Raw genomic sequence first — 17,467 nt, 5'->3', positions numbered from 1 at the left:
ATTTTTTATTCATGTCAATCAATAGCACCTCAACTGGCTATACAAACCTTTTAAAAGAAGATTAGATTTAGGGTATTAAGGTTCTCGGTCTGGTCAGGAAATTTTTCCTCACCGACAGAGCTTGCTGTTTCCTTTTCTTCTTTCCTTTCGTCAATTTTTAAGTTGTTTGAATACTCGTTAGAATCTTGCTTTGCTGCAACTGAAATTCACATGAATTTCACTTCAAAAATTAATTATCATATTTACAGAACAGTTCTCTATAACAGTATTCTAAAGCCCAGGACAGGTATCAATTAAATCCTTTAAGAAGAGTCTAGCCGTCATGGACTGACAAAATAAGAAAAGTAAACATGGATTATTTGTGATAAATATAGTGAAAAATGTATGTGATAAATATGGATTATTTGTAGGGAACGAAATAAAGAATTATAATTATTTTTTTGTTTTCTTTAATAGCGACAGAAAAGTCAAATCTTTTTGACTTTATCCGAAAAAATTAACTTTAAAATGTCTTGTAAATTATACGGGAAGGATGTTTATTAATCATATTAGTTTATTAATCAGAAAGGAAACCAGACCATTAATTTTTGTATATTCTTCTTTATCTAGGAGTCTTTTGAAAGCTCACATGAACGATTTGCCAAAATCCCTAATTTCAAATCAACAAGTAAATCAATTAAAATATTCTGTTTCTCAATCCAATAATGGAGCTCAAACCCCAACCATAAAACCCAAAGAAAATATTTAAAGAAATAAGCTAATGTCAAAAATTTCCTTCAGTGATTTTCCACAGATGGAAAAGTCCGTAGAGAGGAGGGTCCCAAAGGGAATTTCCGGTGAAGGGGCGGGGTTTTCCAGCGGAATTTTCTTACGGAAAAGAATTTCCGCAAAACAGATTTTGCTTCAAATGTTTTTTGTTTTTTTTTGTTCGATTTTTGTTGGAGGAGATCCCAGTCGAAACCTACAATTTTACTGTTATAAGAATGCAAAACAAATTGTGAAAATATAATTAGATAGATGGATAAAATAGATTTTAGGCTATTGATTATCAACAAAACTGACTCGTTAGGTTCAGTCACTTCAAAAAAGACAGTAATCAATCAGTGGATAAATATTAAAAAAAAACAAGAGCTAAGAGCTCATATGGCACTTGTGACGAGGCCGGAAGAGCCATTAGCTCATATGATATGAGCTCTAGCAAAATTCTAAGAATCAATAGATTGATTTAAAAGGAAAATCAGAGGCTTAATGCCCGTTGGGATTTAAAATAAGAGCTCTGAGCCACGATGCCTTTCTAAATATGAAAATTCATTGAGATCCAATCACCCACTCGTGAGTTATATATACCTATTTTTTCTAATTTTCCTCTCCCTTCAGCCCCCCAGATGGTCGAATCGGGAAAAACAACTTTATCAAGTCAATTTGTGCAGTATCCTGACACGAAGCGCCGTCCAGAAGCACCAAACTCGCCAAAGAAACCGAGTCCCATCCCCTAACTCCCTTAAAGAGAGCAAATCCAGTACGGTAACGTCAATCACGTATCTACAACATATGCTTATTCTACCCACCAAGTTTCATCCCGATTCCTCCACCCTAAGCGTTTTCAAAGATTTCCGATTTCCCCATCCAACTCCCCCCAATGTCACAAATCTGGTTGGGATTTGAAATAAGAGCTCTGAGACATGATTTCCTTCTAAATCTCAAATTTCATTAAGATCCGGTCACCCGTTCTTAAGTTAAAAATACCTCAGTTTTTCTAATTATCCCAAATTAACCCATCCCCCCTAGCTCCCCCAAAGAGAACAGATCCGTTCCAATTATGTCAATCACGTATCTAGAACTTGTGCTTATTCTTTCCATCAAGTTGCATCCCCATGTCTCCACTCCGAGATTTTTCCAAGATTTCTGTTTCCCCTTCCAACCCCCTATTTATCCCCAGATCAGATTAAAGTCAAAAATAGAGCATCTGAGACATAAGATCCTTCTATATATCATGTTTCATTAAAATCCGATCACCTATTCGTAAGATAAACACACCCCAACTTTCAAGTTTTCCGAGAATTCCGGTTTCCCCCTTTAACTCCCCCCAATGTCACAGGATCCGGTCGGAATTTAAAATAAGAGCTCTAAAGCACAAGATCCTTCTAAATATCACATTTCATTAAGATCTGATCAACAGTTCGTAAGTTACAAATACCTGATTTTTTCTAATTTTTCCAAATTATTCCCCCCCCCCGACCAAAGAGAGCGGATCCGGTTCGATTATGTCAGTCACGTATGTTGGACTTGTTTTTATTCTTCACATCCAGTTTCATCCTGATCTCTCCACTTTAAGTATTTTCCAAGATTATTGGTTCCCCCCCCCCCTTCTGCTCCCCTCCCAATGATGTTGCATCCGGTCAGGATTTAAAATAAGAGATCTGAGTTAAGAGGTCTTTCTAAATACGAAGTTTCATTAAGATCCGATCACTCCTTCGTAAGTTAAAAATACCTTATTTTGTCTAATTTTCAGAATTAACCTAATACCCCCACCCCCCAACTCCTCCAAATAGAGTAGATCCGTTCCGATTATGTCAATCACGTATCTAGGACTTATGCTTATGTTTCCTACCAAGTTTCATCCCGATGCCTCCACTCTAAGTTTTTTCCAAGATTTTAGGTTGCCCCCTCTCAACTCCCCCAATGTCACCGGATCCGGTCAGGATTTAAAAAGAGCTCTGCGACACGATATCCTTCTGAATATCAAATTTCATTGAGATCCAATCCACTGTTCGTAAGCCAAAAATACCTCATTTTTTTCAATTTTTCAGAATTAACCCCCACCAACTACCCCAAAGAGAGTGGATCCATTCCAGCTATATCAATCACGTATCTAGGACTTGTGCTTATTTTTCCCACCAAGTTTCATGCCGATCCCTCCACTCTAAACGTTTTCCAAGATTGTAGGTCCCCCCCTCAATCCCCCCCAAATATCACCGGATCCAGTCGGGATTTAAAATAAGAGCTCAGAGACACAATATCCTTCCAAACTTCAAATTTCACCAAGATCCAATCTCTCCTTCGTAAGTTAAAAACACCTCATTTTTTCTAGTTTTCAGAATTAACCCTTCCCCCCACCCCAACTCCACCAAACAGAGCAGATCCGTTTCAGTTACGTCAATACCGTATCTAGAGCTTCCGCTTATTTTTCCAACCAAGTTTCATCCCGATCCCTCCACTCAAAGCGTTTTCCAAGATTTTAGGTCCCCCCCCCCTCCAACTCCCCCAAATGTCATCAGATCTGGTCGGGATTTAAAATAAGAGCTCTGAAACACAATATACTTCTAAACATAAATTTCATTAAGATCCCATCACCCGTTCGTAAGTTAAAAATACTTCATTTTTCTATTTGTCCGAATTAACCGGCCCCCCACTCTCCCCCCGATGGTCAAATCGGGAAAACGACTATTTCTTATTTAAACTTGTCCGGTCCCTGATACGCCTGCCAAATTTCGTCGTCCTAGCTTACCTGGAAGTGCCTAAAGTAGCAAAACCGGGACAGACCGACGGACCAACGGACAGACAGACCGACAGAATTGGCGATCGCTATATGTCACCTGATTAATACCAAGTGCCATAAAAAAAGATTGTCGAAACTTTATATAAAGTAAGCACAAATACCGCACCTGAGCAATTTATGTCAGCTTTTTGAAGGAATGATGAAATTCACCAGCATGATACTAGACATGAATCGCAACTAGTTACAACAAGAGCTAAGAGCTCATATGGCACTTGTGACGAGGCAAGAAGAGCTAAGAGCCAAGAAATCATATGGTATGAGCTCTCAAAAAATTCTATGTAGATTGATTTAAAAGGAAAATGAGAGGCTTAATGCCGGTCAGGATTTTAAATAAGAGCTCTGAGTCACGATGTCCTTCTAAATATGAAAATTCGTTAAGATCCAATCACCCACTCGTAAGTTATCAATGCCTAATTTTTTCGAATTTTTCCTCTCCCTTTAGCCCTCCAGATGGTTGAATCTGGGAAAACGACTTTATCAAGTCAATTTGGGCAGCTCCCTGACACGCCTACCAATTTTCATCATCCTAGCACGTCCAGAAGCACCAAACTCGCCAAGTCACTGAACGCCTCCCCCCAACTCCCAGAAAGAGAGCGAATCCAGTACGGTTCCGTCAATCACGTATCAAGGACATTTGCCTATTCTAACCACCAAGCTTCATCCCGATTCCTCCACTCCAAGTGTTTTCCAAGGTTCCCCCCTCCAACTCCCCCCCAATGTCCAAAGATCTGGTTGGGATTTGAAATAAGAGCTCTGAGACATGAAGTCCTTCTAAATATCAAATTTCACTAAGATCCGATCACCTATTCGTAAGATAAAAATACTCCAATTTTCACGTTTTCCAAGAATTCCTGTTTCCCCCTCCAACTCCCCCCAATGTCACATATTCTGGTCGGAATTTAAAATTAGAGCTTTAAAGCACAAGATCCTTCTAAATATCAAGTTTCATTAAGATCTGGTCACCCTTTGGTAAGTTACAAATACCTTAATTTTCAAAATTACCCCCCCCCCCCCCCAACTCCACCAAAGAGAGAAGATCCGGTCTGGTTATGTCAGTCACGTATCTTAGACATGTTTTTATTCTTCCCCTCCAGTTTCATCCTGATCTCACCGCTTTAAGTATTTTCTAAAATTTCCAGTCCCCCCCCCCCAATTGCCCCCCGATTACGCTGGATCCGGTTGAGATTTAAAATAAAAGATCTGAGTTACGAGGACCTTCTAAATATGTAGTTTCATGAAGATCCGATCACTTCTTCGTAAGTTAAGAAATACGTCATTTTTTCTAATTTTTCAGAATTAACCCCCTCCCCCAAATAGGGCGGATCCATTCCAATTATGTAAATCACGTATCTAAGACTTCTGCTTATTTTTCCCACCAAGTTTCATCCCGATCCCTCCAAACCAAGCGTTTTCCATGATTTTAGGTTTTCCCACCCAAAACTCCCCCAATGTCACCAGATCCGGTCGGGATTTAAAATAAGACCTTTGAGACACGAATTGGTAAAGCATTGGGGCATCATTTATTATCGCGAAAGTTTCAGTTTCCGATACTACTCCATCTCGAATATTTTAACTTGTCCATTTCCAAGTATCCATTTTTGGGTTTGGTTGTTGAGGCACGACTTGCCTCTTTGATGATGGATCCAACCATTTCTTTAAATTAAGAGCAGTAATACTAAATCGTATAGGACAGTTTTGAAACTTTGCCGAGGTTGGCTAGGACAGCAAAACTTTTACTGGGGAATAAAAAACCTTAGGTGCAATCTTTGGGATACCAATTTGGAGAGGGGGGATTCAAAAGGTCCGTGACCTAGAGTGTTTAACATCATAGGAGCTTTACTTTGAGCCCAGGAGATAATGAAAGTAAAACTCAAGTAACTAAAATTTTATTGATTTTTTTTTACGTCACATCAAATTACAACGCATGCCAAAGCTATTATACAAAATCCGAATAGGATCAAGAAATATAAAATCTATTACCCTGAATTTAAAAGTGTTTATGGACCCACAATGTGAGGCGCTTGCGTATTCTTAGACTAACACATTCCTGTCCATGTCCATCTTCACTGGGAGGACCTTCTGATCCGTCTACCAATATTATCTCATATGTCCCTACTTTACTTACTACACGGAATTGTTATTATGTTTCCAAAAACGTTGGTTTTAAATTACTCCATTTGAAAAACCAGAAAAGGGTTCTGGATCTGTTTAATGATTTATTTCCTATAATAGAACTACTTCCTAGAACGAACCCTTCCAGATGTCTTGAATATATGTAAAAAATTCAAAATTCTGAGCATTATGGTTTGATATTTATTTATTTACTTAAGCCCCCCCCCCTCCCCAGTCTTCAGGTTTTTCTTAATCTTATTGAAATTGAAATCCCTTTTCCATGCATATTTTTGCATCAATCTTATCAGGGGGACTCTCTTAGGCCCCTCTTAGATCTTAGATCTGCTTCTTTTGTTTCTTATTTTTGGTTCCTTTCCCTTCAGCTAAAACTAACCCCATCTCTCTCAGTAAATTTTATCGTTCCTTTGTGCTTTTCAATATCATAGATTATTTTTACAATCTAAATCCCCATGCCTCCAGCTCTGGGTAGCTTTCTCCCATTCCTCCTTAAATTGCTACCATACATTGTTCATTCAAATTTTTACTTTTTGGTACTGCTTTTATACATTTCACACGTGTTTTTACCTTTCATCATTTGATGTTCACTGCTCAAACCTCCCTCCGACCCAATGGCCGAACTACCTTATTTCTCCTTTATTTAAAGCTAAGCTTTCCAAGACGTATTTATACCTTTAATTAGGGCCTATTTCAGCTTCAATTATACCGGTTGGGTAACAGCAATAATACTGATAACAGATTTTTACCCACCTGTATGTTTTCTTCGGATCCTAACAAACACCAGGTAGGCTCTAATGGCAACTTTTGACAATTGCTTCAAACTGGGAAAACGCAGATCTTTAAAATTTTTCACATAAAACGATATCATTGATGTTAGTACATACACTTTTGCTTATGGCCCTTCAAACTTTTGAATTAAAAATAAGGCTTCTGTTTTCAAAGCTTTAATGCCTAACACTGGAATCAAGAAAAAATTAATGTTTTTGAATTTGTCTCAGTTATCAGTAAGGTTTCAGTAAGTTTTAGTTTTGTTTAAAATCATGCTTAAATATTCAATTTTGTTCAAAAAGTTATTTTAAATTGTAATTTTGTTTTAAATATAATTTAACTGATGTGTTTCTTTCTGTTGTTTTACTTCAAAACCTCTTCTTCTTCTCTCTCTTTCATAACATAATTTAAACTATGGAATCTAAACCTTCCTGAATTAAGTTAATATCCCTCATTTAATTGACAGAAGTCCATACACAAACTAATTTATTTGCTGTATTTTTTTCTTTCTCACTTCTAATGGACTTACATCTTTAGGTGAATTTAAAACAGTTAGATTTTAAAATTAAAATGAAGTTGGTGGCCTTAAAATAAAAGAGTTAAAAGACATGGCTAATTGATGAAAAACCCAAGACCAATAGTCTGAGTAAGAGGCAAAGCTGGCAAAAGTCGTTTTCTTTAAGGCATCAGGGCAAGAAATTTGTTAAAGAATTTTCAGCTTAAAAATCGCATCTTACCCTGAACATAAGACGATACTCCTCATCTATGGTTTCAACTGACTCAAACTCTTATTATCCATGGTCAAACCCCGCGAAGGAGAAATAGAAGCTATAACCGTCTTGTTGTCTTACTGAAAAATTAAATTTTCTTATTTATATTCAAAGCTCACTTTTTACCAGGCATTGATATAACATTTTACAAGGTAATAATCATTAAAGAGATTACACTAATTTTTTTATGCTTATATAAAAGGAGCAATTCTCGAGACCCGCTATATCATTTAACTGCAACTACGTGAAGTCTCTAGGAATAAGAAAGAGAAATTATAATTTATGAAAATATGTCAATTTTGTACAGAGATGTGCCTTCAGGCACAAGGATATATCTCAAGAGTGTGTTAACGAAAGAATTGGCGAAAGGGGGGGGGGGGGGGCTATTGAACAATTTGGGAAATGTTTGACTATAGCTTTTGCAGAAAAAAATTTATAAATTTTGTAATATAATGAGAAAAAAATAATAAAGAATCAACAGTTAATTTTGCGAATTTGACATGGCCCTTCAAATTTGAAGTTCGCAAAATTCTAATTAAAAGTTGAACAGCAAAAAGTGAATATTAACAAAAAACTATATACATTTACTGCTTTAAGAAAACTATAAAACAAGCACAGCAAGAAAACAAGTAGTATATGCAACAAACTATAGATATTATAGATCGAGTTTTGAAAGCATATAACACCCAGATAAAGAGTGATCGAGGATTTAAGAAATTATAGTAGGTGTGGAATTTTTACTTTCCTTTTAAACGAAGTGACATCTATTTACTTGAAAAGATGGATTAGGGTATATGCTATTGAAATGTTTACAATATAAATGAAATCACAGACAAAAGGAAAATGTTGATAAAATAACATTGGTTCTAGCAACAACTGATTTTTATTATTAAGGTTTGAGTTGAAGCAACAAGAAAAATGGATTTTGTATTCAGACATCATACTCACTCGTTAGTTTTATCCAAACAATACTAGCATAAAGTTGTGATGGTGCATTGGGATTGGAAATACAACAGATCAGTCATTTATAACTATTTGATATTGCCATCTATATTATTTAAAAAAACAGCATACATCTCAAATATAAGTAGCATTGACTATGAAATTGACTATGAAATAATTGCTGGTAAAATCATATAATTTATTCTTATATTTTATAGTTCAGAATTTAATACGAAATATTCAGTTTTGTTTCGAAAATTTGGTATATCTGATTCGTTGTACCCACAATGTTTTACACAGACTTGGCAAAAAAAATTAATAGTCTATTGTGGCAACCAAAAAAAATTACAAAATCATTAGTAAATACTAGTTGGATATTTCATTTTCAATTTATATGTGCTTAAATTCGAATATAATACACACATTCCGTATAAACTAGATCTACGCTGCAAGGCCAACGTGAGGTGTTGCAGCAACCTTTATTAGGCTTTGCCAAGTAAAGTGTTGCGAGAGCACTCCCAACACTTTGGTTTTGTTTCCTCGCTTCGATTAAACGCTGAAATTGTTAAGTTGTGAAGTTGTTATGTCCCTTACATTTCTTACCACTGAAACCAAATTGGTCTTACCATCAAACATGTAGGAAACAAATAATAGGTACAAAAACTAGAACCACATTTTTGTATAGCCTACTGTTTGAAATATGGTCAGTCAGTTGGGTACCCAAAACAATCTATTGGCAATTTCTCTGGAAAGCATCTTAAAATCTCCCTGTTTTTAGAAGCACCTATACTTCAGAACCACACTTAACTCTATCATCAATTTAGCTTCCAATATTCTAATCTGGGCTTGAAGACTTTTCTTCATATCCTGTCAAACTTTTTTCAACTGTGGAAAATATCCTGGGACTTAGGTATTCAGCTTTTAATATCTTCAATGCACCCACCATTTTTACTAATAATACTACCTAGGTCAATTAAGCTGTCTGCTTGATCAATGTTTCGTTACCCAATGTCACCTGTTCATTTTGACTTACTCCTAGCCTTAGCAACCTAGTCTACTAAACATTAATTTTCAAACCTATTGTATCACCCTGAACTTGCAAAACGTCAAGAAGCTCATTCATTTTCCTCATATTTTCATCTAGGATGCTGAAATCATCAACAAAGTCTAACTCCAATACGTTAATGTCATAATTAACCCAATGGATTGAGATGTGTGAAGCTATGATATACATTATCACAATTTAAAGACTGCCAATTTTTTTTTTTAATAAAGAGTAATTTCTCAGACTGAATAAAATAGTTGACAGCTATGAATATAAAACCAGATGTAAAAAAAATCTTTGACAACTTTAAAAGATGAGATAAAACTAGACTTATCTTTGTCAAAGGGATTATGAAAGCTTTGTGCAGAACGAAGAGAGGAGTGCCAAGTAAAAGATTAAGAAATATATTTACTAATAGAGGTGGTAAATAAATGAGGAACGAGGTGTAGAGGGGGCTAGGAATAGAGAGAAAAACAGAGGGATGATGTAAGAGATAGAATAGAAGATATTTGCGATTATTTGGATATTACTTTCGCAAAATTTTCATTTAGTATTTTAGTGTAATTTTCTATTTAGTTTATTTATCAGAAAGGAAACCGAACCATTAATTTTTGCATATTCTTCTTTATCTAGGAGTCTTTTGAAAGCTCACATGAACGATTGGCCAAAATCCCTAATTTCAAATCAACAAGTAAATAAATTAAAATATTCTGTTTCTCAATCCAATAATGGAGCTCAAACCACAACCACAAAACCTAAAGAAAAGATCTAAAAGAAATACGTTAATGTCATAAATTTCCTTCAGTGATTTTCCGTAGATGGAATAGTCCTTAGAGAGGAGGGTCCCAAAGGGAATTTCCGGTGAAGGAGCAGGGTTTTCCAGTGGAATTTTCTGACGGAAAAGATTTTCCGCAAAACAGAGTTTGTTTCGAAGGTGTTTTTTTCTTTTTTTTTTCTTTTTCATTTTGTTTTTTGTTTTTTACTGCAGGTTGGTGGAGATCCCTGTTGAAAAATCTGTTTTTATTTTAACTATTCTTTATTTCACAAATGCCTAAAATCGCCCTCGATTTCTAGATTATAATTCCCTTTTTTGTCAACCGTCATCCAGCTTTTATGTCAAAACAAAACATTTTTTTTGCAAAAGCCAATTTATTTCTAGAAGTACATATATTTCCTATCAAAAGTCCTACATATACAAAAAGCTGCAATTTCACAGAAGTTTCATGTGAAATTTCAAGAGTAACTCTTTTCTCTTTTTTTGAAAGCAGTAATGTCAACAAAACCCTACATTTTATGCGTCAAATTTATGATATTCTTTGGCCTTTCTTATGATTCATACAGCTTTAATCTAAAACAACAGTAAACAAATTGTGAAAATATAATTTGATAGATGGATAAAATAGATTTTAGGCTATTGATTATTAACAAAACTGACTCGTTAGGTTCAATCACTTCAAAAAAGACAGTAATCAATCAGTGGATAAATATTAAAAAAAAATGCAAATTACGGGTCATTAAAATTATATCAGAGTATACACAGACATACAGAGTATATAAAGACGCTTTAAAAACAACTAGACTTGTTAAAACCTTGTTTGTCAGGTAAATCAATTCAGGTATAATCAGGTAAATCATCTATATAATCAGTTAAATCAAGTAAGTAGAATCAATAAGGCCTCCCCCCTTAAATATATACTGAACCTATAAAGAAAACGCGTCAAATGAAAGTAAAAAACAGCTCAGTTTTGAAGAGAAACAGAGACGAGATTTAAAATTTACCTCCCCCCTCTAGCCTCCAAATTGTTTTAAATTGAAAAAATAGTACTGTATTAAAAAGTGGATTTCGTTCACTATTTTATCAAATTTCAAGATCAAATCCAAAAGGCATAGGCAACTCTTCAGGTAGTACTGAATCTTTACTAGGTAATTTGCTACTCTTTACGAGTCATGTGATCCACATTCATTATACCACATGTTCTTGAAGGTCCTGGGTGCTTAGGGGATGGGCAGAAGTTGGTGACGCTTGAGGCCAGTAGCGATTCGTCTGTAGTGTTTGCGGACTGAACAGATTTAAAGCCTGTACAACATCATTCATTTCTCAACATATTTTCAGCACAGAATTTCCAATCTGCTTCTTTTGGAGAATTAAAAAAATTAAAAAATATAAATATATATAATTATATAATTAATTATATTATATAATTATATAAATATATAATTAAAAAAATTATAGTAGGTTTGGAATTTTTACTTTCCTTTCAAACGAAGTGACATCTACTTACTTGAAAAGATGAATTAGGGTAAATTCTATTAAAATGTTTATAATATAAATGAAATCACAGAGAAAAGGAAAATGTTGATAAAATAACATTGGTTCAAGCAACAACTGATTTTAATTATAATGTTTTGAGTTGAAGCAACAAGATATATGTATTTTGTATTCAGACATCATACTCACTCGCTAGTTTTATCCAAACAATACTAGCATAAATCTGTGATGGCACATTGGGATTGGAAATACAACAGATCAGTCATTTATAACAAGTTGATATTGCCATCTATATTCTTTGAAAAAAAACATACATCTCAAACATAGGTAGCACTGACAATGAGATAATTGCTGATAAAATCATATAATTTATTCTTAAATTTTATAGTTCAGAATTTAATGCGAAATATTCAGTTTTGTTTCGAAAATTTGATTCGTTGTACCCACAATGTTTTATACAGACTTGGCAAAAAAAATTAATAGTCTATTGTGGCAACCAAAAAAAAAATACAAAATCGTCAGTAAATACTAGTTGAATATTTCAATATCAATTTATATGTACTTAACATCGAATATAATGCTCACATTCTGAAAATATTATATAGAATGCAACAATTAAGAGTAAGAAAAAGACTAGATCTACATAGCAACGCCAACGTGAGGTGATGCGGCAACCTTTGTTCGGCTTCGCCAAGTAAAGTGTTGCGAGAACACTCGCAACACTTTGGTTTTGTTCCCTCGCTTCGATTAAACGCTGAAGTTGCTAAGTTGTGAAGTTGTTAAATCCCTTACATTTCTTACCACTGAGAAATTGGTCTTACCATCAAATACACAGGAAACAAATAATAGGTATTCCTGTTCATATCCTGTCAAACTTTTTTCAACTGTGTAAAATATCCTGGGAGTTAGGTATTCAGCTTTTAATATCTTCAATGCACCCACCATTTTTACTAATAATACTACCTAGGTCAATTAAGCTGTCTGCTTGATCAATGTTTCGTTACCCAGTGTCACCTGTTCATTTTGACTTACTCCTAGCCTTAGCAACCTAGTCTACTAAACATTAATTTTCAAACCTATTGTATCACCCTGAACTTGCAAAACGTCAAGAAGCTCATTCATTTTCCTCATATTTTCATCTAGGATGCTGAAATCATCAACAAAGTCTAACTCCAAGAAATTTTTACTTCCCCCATTGGTTCCATGTTTTACATTAGCCTTTGCTTATCTCCTTAGGCCCAATCCATCAAAATAATCTAAATTGCAAAATTTAGTTAAATTTAATTTTATTTTATTAGTTAAATTTAAATTAAGTATAATTTAAAAAAATTAAATTAAATTAAATTAAGTTTAATTTAAATTTAATTAGTTAAGTTTTATTTAAAAAAAAAAAGCAATAGGACAAATCCTGTGTCCTTATTATGATTACCATCATGCTAATTAATTAGCCAGCTGTGGAAACTAATTAATTAGAAAGGCTGTGGCTGATACCTAAAAAATAATCAATTTGCTTTTATCACTTTTGTTATACAAAGGTTTTAATTAGGATTTTCTTAAAATTGCTATGTGCGACCCTTTTTCAAAAATCACATTCATAATCTTCAGTAACTTATTTCTAACCCACAAGCACCATATTTAAGAACCCCCATTTACCAATTTTCAGCACCTGGGGCATTATCATGTTTTAATCATTTTGTTACTGTCACTAATTCTTCCTCACAAAATAAATCATCCTTCACATTTCATCGTCCTAGCTTGTCTGGAAGTGCTTAAACTAGCAAAACCGGGACAGACAGACAGGCCGACCGACCGACAGAATTTGCGATCGCTATATGTCACTTGGTGAATGCCAAGTGCCATCAAAACCAATTACAAAAAAAATTACTTTCGTCCCTACCCAAACCACAAATCCGCCACCTATTCAAGGGGAGAGGCGTACACCCCTTGCTCCCCCCCCCCTCCCTGCCTGGATCCATCACTGCTTCTGAGGTCCCTTACTCAAAACGTATCCAAAATTTTTATTTTTAGAGATTGAAGGCTCGGAGAATATATTATTACCGTATCAAATACGGTATGTTACATAATATAAATTCCATAGGAAAACCCTTATGAAAAGAAAACAAAGGAAACTTATATTTAACTTGAGGACAAAATGAGAATAAATGAACAAACGAGCTAGCTTAACAATAGAACTTGTTCAGTTTGACAACTCAACAAATTGTTCTACAGCTTTTTTTCCGATTTCTTTTAGGGAAATGCCACATACACCTTTAAATTTTTCTGGCAAAATAGTTTCACATTTTCTAATTCTCATGCTAACCATGGCATATACTGGTAAGAAGCTAATTTAAATACTCCTATAGAACAAATAAAAGAAACACATGATACATTTCCGGCTATTATTTTAAAGACCACAAACAACTCGTCAAATAATCAATCAATAAATCAATTAATCAGCGACTTTTTGAATAGATTTCTGTAATTAGGGAATAAGATACTGACTTTATTCAATTAAGTCCTTTAACAAAAACCCTCAAACTAGAAAATCTGAGAAATTCTTTTTAATCGATTTGACTTCTGAACAACTCATGTAAACTAGTGGGAAGAATATTTTTATTTAACCTCTTCTTAGTTTCTGAGTTTTGTCAAAGGCTCATAAGAGCTCCGAAGAAAACCAAGAGAAATGGCCAAGAATTTCCTACTTTCATTTTTGCTTTCTAATGTAGTTGCTTGGATTCTAAATCTACTTTTTGCATTCCATTTTTTTTAATCCTAATTATAATGCCTTTGAATTCAATTTCTTTAGCTTTTGATTTCTGATTCAAATTAGAGTCCAGTCCTAATTCTTTCCCTAATAATCCTAATTTAACTTTAATATACTCTAATTTAATTTTTACTTTAGAACCAATTTTCTTATTTCACTGTCAATGTGGACTGAATAGTCCCAGGATGGAACCTCAAATTATGTCGATTTATATCAATTTTTTATTCATGTCAATCAATAGCACCTCAACTGGCTATACAAACCTTTTAAAAGAAGATTAGATTTAGGGTATTAAGGTTCTCGGTCTGGTCAGGAAATTTTTCCTCACCGACAGAGCTTGCTGTTTCCTTTTCTTCTTTCCTTTCGTCAATTTTTAAGTTGTTTGAATACTCGTTAGAATCTTGCTTTGCTGCAACTGAAATTCACATGAATTTCACTTCAAAAATTAATTATCATATTTACAGAACAGTTCTCTATAACAGTATTCTAAAGCCCAGGACAGGTATCAATTAAATCCTTTAAGAAGAGTCTAGCCGTCATGGACTGACAAAATAAGAAAAGTAAACATGGATTATTTGTAATAAAATGTGATAAATATGGATTATTTGTAGGGAACGAAATAAAGAATTATAATTATTTTTTTTGATTTCTTTAATAGCGACAGAAAAGTCAAATCGTTTTGATTTTATCCGAAAAAATTAACTTTAAAATGTCTTGTAAATTATACGGGAAGGATGTTTATTAATCATATTAGTTTATTAATCAGAAAGGAAACCAGACCATTAATTTTTGTATATTCTTATTTATCTAGGAGTCTTTTGAAAGCTCACATGAACGATTTGCCAAAATCCCTAATTTCAAATCAACAAGTAAATCAATTAAAATATTCTGTTTCTCAATCCAATAATGGAGCTCAAACCCCAACCATAAAACCCAAAGAAAAGATTTAAAGAAATAAGCTAATGTCAAAAATTTCCTTCAGTGATTTTCCACAAATGGAAAAGTCCGTAGAGAGGAGGGTCCCAAAGGGAATTTCCGGTGAAGGGGCGGGGTTTTCCAGCGAAATTTTCTTAAGGAAAAGAATTTCCGCAAAACAGATTTTGCTTCAAATGTTTTTTGTTTTTTTTGTTCGATTTTTGTTGGAGGAGATCCCAGTCGAAACCTACAATTTTACTGTTATAAAAATGCAAAACAAATTGTGAAAATATAATTAGATAGATGGATAAAATAGATTTTAGGCTATTGATTATCAACAAAACTGACTCGTTAGGTTCAGTCACTTCAAAAAAGACAGTAATCAATCAGTGGATAAATATTAAAAAAAACAAGAGCTAAGAGCTCATATGGCACTTGTGACGAGGCCGGAAGAGCCATTAGCTCATATGATATGAGCTCTAGCAACATTCTAAGAATCAATAGATTGATTTAAAAGGAAAATCAGAGGCTTAATGCCCGTTGGGATTTAAAATAAGAGCTCTGAGCCACGATGCCTTTCTAAATATGAAAATTCATTGAGATCCAATCACCCACTCGTGAGTTATATATACCTATTTTTTCTAATTTTCCTCTCCCTTCAGCCCCCCAGATGGTCGAATCGGGGAAAACAACTTTATCAAGTCAATTTGTGCATTATCCTGACACGAAGCGCCGTCCAGAAGCACCAAACTCGCCAAAGAAACCGAGTCCTATCCCCTAACTCCCTTAAAGAGAGCAAATCCAGTACGGTAACGTCAATCACGTATCTACAACATTGAAATTTATTTGCATGGGATTAATTTGATGCTTCCGGGTATTCTACAAAATAGTAACCCAACCACAATATTTCGAGTGGGAGTATATATAGAAAAATCTTTAATAAGAAGAAAAAGTTTTATATGATTAATTTCTTTTGTAGTTAGATTAGGTACTTTTTGCGTTGAATTCTGTTTTTTTTTTGTGCGTGTTCGTACTGTTGTTAATTTCCTTGCTTGTCTGTTATTTATTTATATTTTGTGTGTATATGGCCCACGGGTTTTTGAAATACACTTATCTATCTATCTATCTATCTATGCTTATTCTACCCACCAAGTTTCATCCCGATTCCTCCACCCTAAGCGTTTTAAAAGATTTCCGATTTCCCCATCCAACTCCCCCCAATGTCACAAATCTGGTTGGGATTTGAAATAAGAGCTCTGAGACATGATTTCCTTCTAAATCTCAAATTTCATTAAGATCCGGTCACCCGTTCTTAAGTTAAAAATACCTCAGTTTTTCTAATTTTCCCAAATTAACCCACCCCCCCTAGCTCCCCCAAAGAGAACAGATCCGTTCCAATTATGTCAATCACGTATCTAGAACTTGTGCTTATTCTTTCCATCAAGTTGCATCCCCATCTCTCCACTCCGAGATTTTTCCAAGATTTCTGTTTCCCCTTCCAACCCCCTATTTATCCCCAGATCAGATTCGAGTCAAAAATAGAGCATCTGAGACATAAGATCCTTCTATATATCATGTTTCATTAAAATCCGATCACCTATTCGTAAGATAAACACACCCCAACTTTCAAGTTTTCCGAGAATTCCGGTTTCCCCCTTTAACTCCCCCCCAATGTCACAGGATCCGGTCGGAATTTAAAATAAGAGCTCTAAAGCACAAGATCCTTCTAAATATCACATTTCATTAAGATCTGATGAACAGTTCGTAAGTTACAAATACCTGATTTTTTCTAATTTTTCCAAATTATTCCCCACCCCCCGACCAAAGAGAGCGGATCCGGTTCGATGTCAGTCACGTATGTTGGACTTGTTTTTATTCTTCACATCCAGTTTCATCCTGATCTCTCCACTTTAAGTATTTTCCAAGATTATTGGTTTCCCCCCCCCTTCTGCTCCCCTCCCAATGATGTTGCATCCGGTCAGGATTTAAAATAAGAGATCTGAGTTAAGAGGTCTTTCTAAATACGAAGTTTCATTAAGATCCGATCACTCCTTCGTAAGTTAAAAATACCTTATTTTTTCTAATTTTCAGAATTAACCTAACACCCCCACCCCCCAACTCCTCCAAATAGAGTAGATCCGTTCCGATTATGTCAATCACGTATCTAGGACTTATGCTTATGTTTCCTACCAAGTTTCATCCCGATGCCTCCACTGACTTCCACTTTCCAAGATTTTAGGTTGCCCCCTCTCAACTCCCCCAATGTTACCGGATCCGGTCAGGATTTAAAAAGAGCTCTGCGACA

The 17,467-nt window shown here is 34.7% G+C and overlaps 1 long non-coding RNA gene across 1 annotated transcript in view; it reads right to left on the bottom strand.

Annotated features, from left to right (window-relative positions):
- LOC136042312 (uncharacterized) overlaps positions 1–17,467 on the bottom strand; it is a 61,425-nt gene that overhangs the window by 11,531 nt on the left and 32,427 nt on the right. Inside the window, exons 7-9 of the long non-coding RNA XR_010621250.1 lie at positions 14,511–14,662; positions 7,195–7,307; positions 48–199 (exon numbers count right to left, since the gene is read on the bottom strand). This is a non-coding gene — a long non-coding RNA (uncharacterized LOC136042312). The remainder of the gene's footprint in view (positions 1–47; positions 200–7,194; positions 7,308–14,510; positions 14,663–17,467) is intronic.

The sequence above is a fragment of the Artemia franciscana genome, unplaced genomic scaffold, assembly GCF_032884065.1.
Source record: "Artemia franciscana unplaced genomic scaffold, ASM3288406v1 Scaffold_1077, whole genome shotgun sequence".
Taxonomy (NCBI): Eukaryota; Metazoa; Arthropoda; class Branchiopoda; order Anostraca; family Artemiidae; genus Artemia; species Artemia franciscana.
Note: the sequence above shows the minus strand (reverse complement) of the source record. Positions and strands in the feature narration are given on the sequence as shown.